The following is a 6,166-nucleotide window of genomic DNA, read 5'->3' as shown; positions in this document are numbered from 1 at the left end:
TGGCCTTCGGAAAACGAAACCCATGCCCCCGGGTGAAAAACCCTGTCCTATAAAGTTGGTGTCAAGTGGTAGACGAAACCATTTACATATATATAGATATATCAACGTAAATACTTTAAATGCCAAACCTATGCATTCTGCCTATGGTCTAGGCATTCGTTGCATCTCTAATCTATTCCTTATAAAGTAGACAACATGGGTAGAAAATAAACAGTCAAGGGTCACGCAAATGTCGTGTAGAGACAGTTTGCTCAAATCTAGTTGTAAGGGATTTGTGCAAAAAACTTAAATTACCACTCAGCCCGTGGCGATGAGTCGTTATCAACCTGCGTCAAAAAAACTGCCACGAAAAAGCGCCATAGCAAACCTATTGAGCGTTTGAAATCCCCAAGAGCTTGTCATCCGTGTTTGAACACACAACTAATACCATGACATCGTTAAGTTTGCAAAACTTTTTTAATCCGTTTTCTATTATTACATAACAAAGACCACCCTCAGGAAGATATTTGCCAATTATAAAACGCACAAAGTTAAAGCCAATGTCGAAAGGCTTGAATCCAAACACAATAACGTTCTTATTCACAAGTTTTAATAGAGTCTCAAATCCACTTAACGTTACAATAGCATAGCAAGAGCGACCCAAGCAAGTTAAAAAATAATCGCGTGACATGTATACGATTTACAGGAACAAAAGATATAGAGTCTAATCATAATAAATTGGTTATCTATCGACATTAGGTGAGAAAAAATCTTTGTTGGAATATTTATTTCTTGCCCCAACTCTGTCATTGTCAACAGCAGTCCTATGGGTGGACATTCCAGTCTACGTGTCGGCAACCTTTAGCATTGGAAGAGCCATTTGGTCTCGTTTGTATCAAACTAAAGCTACTCTGAGCCACTACACCCAATTGACTACTTAAAACAAAAAATTTAACGCTGCGTATATAATTTAAACTGGTGCTTTAGAGTTACATGTAAAAAGTTTAGTACGTTTCTTTTATTATATCAATAAAAAACTAGAACTGATTTGTATTTTCCATTTTAACAGCAGTCAACCGTCAACCTGACTGGAAAACACAACTATCGGTACATGGTCTGATATAAACACACACACCCGATATACTCGTACATTTTCAACATAGTATTCTTTTAATGATTAATTTCACCCGGTTAATGTGATTTCTGCTCCTGAACTTCACTGCACAGCGTATCCGCGTCAGGTATGGAAGACGACACTTTTATTTGTATGCAGGACTGCAAACTCTCATCTGTGTGGCGGGACGATCCGCATAGTTACCAAACAAAGTCCAATATACAAGACATGCGACCTCAAACAAAAACAAACTTAGAATCACGTGAGTGGCGAGCAGTCATGCGTATTATGCCCACAAAAATCACTGGGTAGTAATTATAAAAGATTTTCATCGTCGGATAAAACCATTCTGAACAATAATAATCTGACAAACGCATTAAGTTATTACATTGTGACACTAATAAACACCATTCTTTATTCACATTAAGTTTTCCTAAATGAGCTCGTTGGCTCTGAGTCACGGGAGCCAGAACACAGAGATGGAAGAGCCGCGGGTTGCCGACCTATGTTCTAGGCCTAAGATTTCGTCCAACAATGCCAGCTGTACGACTGCTTACATAATCTGAGTTCAGCAATTAAGCATTACAAAACCAATGCAACAACTTCCTTGTGTCTCCATAATATGTCTTTCTGCTGTTACTAACTTCACCATCATTTATTATGAATTTTGTTTCTATTAACAAGTTTTTGTTGGTTTTATAGTGGTTTCGTTTAACTAAATAAACACAACACATAAACATAACTGTGCTTATTTGTGTAATAAAAGTTCCAAATAAACTATTTTATAAAATGTTAAAATGCTTTAAAGCGAAATTTGACGTAATGATCAAAAGGAAACGTCTTTAAAGCAGATGCATTGCTTGACACTTCCAAATTTAATGTCTACAGTAATTTAGAAAATATTTTTTTAACTGTATAAAAATAAACACGAGCACGGGAAAAAATTAGTAATTTTCTTCAAAATAATTTTAGTTGAGATTACTTTGTGTGAAAAGCATCGTTACTATTATATACTTGGATAAATTTTAGATATTTAAGTCTCAACATCAAATACTGAATGTTCTGCGTTGATTACAGAAGTGCAATGCAATGCTATACCTGGTAATTTTAAGTGCAACAAACATCAATGAGAACTAATGCAAATACAAAACTACAACCAATCATCAAAGAAATTTATTTTTACAGCCGAGTAACCACAGCATTTCAAACAAATCTACGAGTCGACCGCACGCAATGATCATCGCCTTCTTTTCAAACTCAGCTAACTTGTCTGAAGAAAACAAAATGCAATATCACTGTTTGGTTTGTTAATTTCATTTATGTTGATACAAGAATTGTGTTTTTATGCCAGTTCTCGTGCACAAGGTTGAACTGGTCGTTGATTCAACCAACTGCAACGCAAATCTCACGATTAGATGATCAACTATCTATAAAGGGAGACTCGCTTTGTGTTGTGTTAATTGAAAAACATCAGCAACAATCAGTATAATATAACAAAATTGCAATAACATAAAATAATTGAAATAATATAACAGAATTGTAGTAACAATATTGTCTTGTTATTTCAAGAAATCAACTGTAAGCTACTGACCGAAAATGTATGATGAACAAATCATAATTTGCAAACACTTTTAACTATAACAGTTCACAACCATGTCGTGTATTGGTCTCACTGCTATAAACGAACTCATTATTATCATCAATTGAAATGCAGGCTTATACAGCCAGCCTGCTGTCGGAATTTAAATACACTGTGATCTGTCCCTTTCTAAAAATGCGGTTAACACTTCTTCATGACGTTTGCGTCTGAAATGAACTGCAGCCATGTTCTAGAGTAGATTAATGTTGTGCTGTCGTACACAACCAAATACGGAAAGTATGGCGGTCAAACCTCCAGTTCAGAGTTCGTTAAGTTGTTCACTTTACTCCAAGAAAATTGAAGGATTAAAGGTGACCTTCAAGTATTTCAATGTGAAGTGAATCATTTATGTCAATACACAACAAGCTAATGGTTGTAGAGAATCTACAAGAGGTTTCTGTTGTCACAAAATCCTCATTGTTTTAAAGACTATCTCCGGATAAAAAATATTTTGCAAAAGATTAAATAATAGAGGTTGTGTACAGCATAAAGCATTATACATAGGCCTGCCTTTGAATTATTCTTAAAGAAACACAAACTCTTTGATGGGATGAATCAAACGAGAAAAGTTATTTTCCATAAATGAGGATCAAGTTAAAACGTTTGACTTTAAACGATAAAAAATGCAACTGCTTCATAATACTGATTAATTCCAGCATTTCAAATGATGTTATCTTCAATGTTTACCGTGTAGTGTTGCGCAAATGAACGTGTGGTATCGTGAATTAAATAGCCACTTAACCCAAACTGATAATAAGAAACAAATCAAAAGGTTTTGCTTTCCTATAAATAAGCTTAGCATTCAAACCGAGGTATTTACTTAGTATTGCATGCTGAGGTAACTGGTCAAATTTTTAAAGTTCATTCGAAAAGCTTTCCTATATTCAGCAACAGTACAAATAGATGGATTCATTGTGGCAGAAACGCCAGAAAAATGACGGCCAGTGCAAGAGAAAACGCGGACTGTCGTTTGACCCTTTTTTTGCAAGGAACAAAAAGGACATCACCAAGGTATGAATCTTATCAAACATGTCAGTTTGTAGTATGTAGGTTTATGGTCAAACTATTTGTAAAAACTAGGATTACAAAGGTGTATGTAAATTTTGATTATTATAATGATGCATTTCTCTAACTGATGTTTAACGTTATAGCTTATATATCCAGGTACCCAATGAAGACAATTCCCAACAAAGTTGGAACTTTAAACAAACCCGTACGCGATCAACATCAATAACACTGGGTATGATGGTAAGCGAAGCAAGCGATGTGGACGAAGAGATCGATTTTTCCTTCACGTCTTGCATAGACAGTGACACAAGCATAGAATCTGTGCTTGATACTTCAGTCATTCCTCCAGCAACATCGAAGAGGAGATTGTCCGGATTCAGCTTCCGAGGTCTAGCAAAAGCGGAGAAACGAGTCAAGAAAAGTGTGGTTACTCCGGTACGAAACGTGGCATTAAGAATTGTAGGCAAAGTGACACCATCCAACATCTTGAGGACGCCGACTGGAGCCTTTTCATCGAATAAAAATTCAAACCGGAAGAGGAAAGGTAAAGATGCCGTAATGTCGTCGAGCCTGCCCAAATTGTCCGTGGATTACCAATCCGATTCGGACGTTACTCCAACAAAAGAGAACTTGGCAAGAAAGGAAGAACAAGCAAATGCCGGATGCAGGTACACCGTTTGTTGTAAATGTTTGTGTATATATAGAAACTATGATTCATTGAAATAATTCGGTAAGCCGTTAGACGTTTTTGAATCACAAACCGTTTTTAAATGTTTGGGGAAATGTTAAATGAATTGATACTCCGCTATATTTAGCGGTCTAGTATGTGATGACAACATGGCGACAACGGTAAATTAACTAACTTAGTAAAAGTAATTGCTATTATTTTTATTTTATTATTACTTTTGTTAGCTTTCTAAAAAGCTTATATTAAATTGCTTTTTGTTGTAATCACAGGTTGCACGCATTGAAAAGTACCAACACGACCACTTCGGTTCAAACACTTCGGGAATTTCTTAAAAAGAAATGTAAGTATTTCTATTCCAACGTAGCATTTGCATTAGCATTTGCGTATATGCAATACAATTTAGTCTTGTAATCTTACTCGTCATACAATGCGACGTATAGCTGTCTATCACCACCATCGGTTTGCTCGCACGCAAGGCCGCGAGGTGAATGTAGCTTCAAGGCAACTTTTTTCACAGAGTTTATTTTCTATTTCTAGTTCAAGCGATGGCCTTCCGCGCTTTCCTGCAGAAAGAATTCAGCGAAGAAAACTTAGATTTTTGGACCGAGGTTGAAACATACAAAAAACAAAAGTCCAGCAAGCAAGCTAAACTTGCACCAGTCATCTACAAAACTTATATTGCCGTCAATGCCCCCAAAGAGGTGGATATCTTCTTTTTTAAACATTGGTTTCTGCTACATCTACATACTCAGCCATACTTACATCGTTATCAGATTAAACCAGGTTCAATAAGAACTAATCATTACTTTGTCAAACGAATTGAAATCTTGTTTAAATTACTTGTTGTTTTGTCATTCCTATCTGTAATTAGACTCCATATTATATCCCAATGCTTTATTGGAACATTTGAAACGGTACCGATAGCTTGCAACGATGGGATAGGGAATTTGTAGCAATCGTGTTGTGTTTATTTGTTATAGGACATAACATCCGTGGTAAAGATAGTCTTACGCTTGACCGCATGTTCACGACATGCATACTTTGAACCATCCCTGCTATTTATAGTCTGGAGGAAATATTTACTTATAAAGACACGTTTTTTAAAACTTGTTTTCTCTTTTAGATTAACATCAACTCCTCCACAAGAAGGAGCACAACGCACAACCTTCAACATCCCGACAATACCACATTTGATCTTGCTCAGGAGCGCGTGTATCAGTTGATGGAGCGCGACTCCTTCCGCCGTTTCATAGTCAAAGAATGGAAGAATAAAAACGAACTCAGAAAGTCTTCCGATAAACTCAAGATTCCTGCTAAAATTACCACAAAATCTTTGACCAGCAAGCAAGAGCATAAGAAATCGAAATCTGAAAGAATGTCCGCTCCAGAAGTTGACTTCAGTTTGATGACTGAAGCTAACAACACTGAGAGAAGAAAAAGAAAGTTTTCTTCCTAATCCGTTAAAGATTCTTTTGCTTTGACTTTTATTTCAACGTTCATTGGTTGTCAACATTGTGAGATTTATCTTTGCTTGCTGGTCGAGAGCTTTCAATCATCATTTTTTTGTCTATAAACTGTGATTATGGGAAGCATAACTGTGATTCCTTTTTTGTTCTTTTTTCCGAGTTTTCTTTTATATTTTACAAAAATAAACAAACAAAATGTTCAAAACAGTTGTCTCCGGTATCTTTCATGAGATTAAGAAGTGCATAAGTAAACTCGATGAACAAAGTGCGGA

Source organism: Clavelina lepadiformis, chromosome 8 (genome assembly GCF_947623445.1).
Source record: "Clavelina lepadiformis chromosome 8, kaClaLepa1.1, whole genome shotgun sequence".
Classification (NCBI taxonomy): Eukaryota; Metazoa; Chordata; class Ascidiacea; order Aplousobranchia; family Clavelinidae; genus Clavelina; species Clavelina lepadiformis.
The sequence above is the reverse complement of the archived record's forward strand: the minus strand, read 5'-3'. Positions refer to the sequence as shown.